The sequence below is a fragment of the Nanorana parkeri genome, unplaced genomic scaffold, assembly GCF_000935625.1.
Source record: "Nanorana parkeri isolate BGI_ZX_2015 unplaced genomic scaffold, ASM93562v1 scaffold1554, whole genome shotgun sequence".
Classification (NCBI taxonomy): Eukaryota; Metazoa; Chordata; class Amphibia; order Anura; family Dicroglossidae; genus Nanorana; species Nanorana parkeri.
The window spans coordinates 18,826-19,136 of record NW_017307822.1 but is presented as its reverse complement, the minus strand read 5'-3'; positions in this window follow the sequence as shown (position 1 = coordinate 19,136).

The following is a 311-nucleotide window of genomic DNA, read 5'->3' as shown; positions in this document are numbered from 1 at the left end:
ATACCATGATCTGTAGATACATCCGTTAGGAGGAGTTACCACGGAACTCAAAATCATTTTAAAGGTTCCTAGGTTGCAAACAGCCTGAGAAAGACTGCTCTAGATAATCACAGAGGATGCAGATAAACCTTAACAATCTGATACTTTTTTCATGAGTCATCGCCCATTCTTCTCTGAAAATATTTATCTAATAATCTTTGACTTATGAATATATAAAATCACTATAAACTGGCATCAAGTTTAGTTAATTTATGTTCTAAATCAGTCTTCTATATTTTGTGGTTCCCTCATGTGCGATAAATATATATATA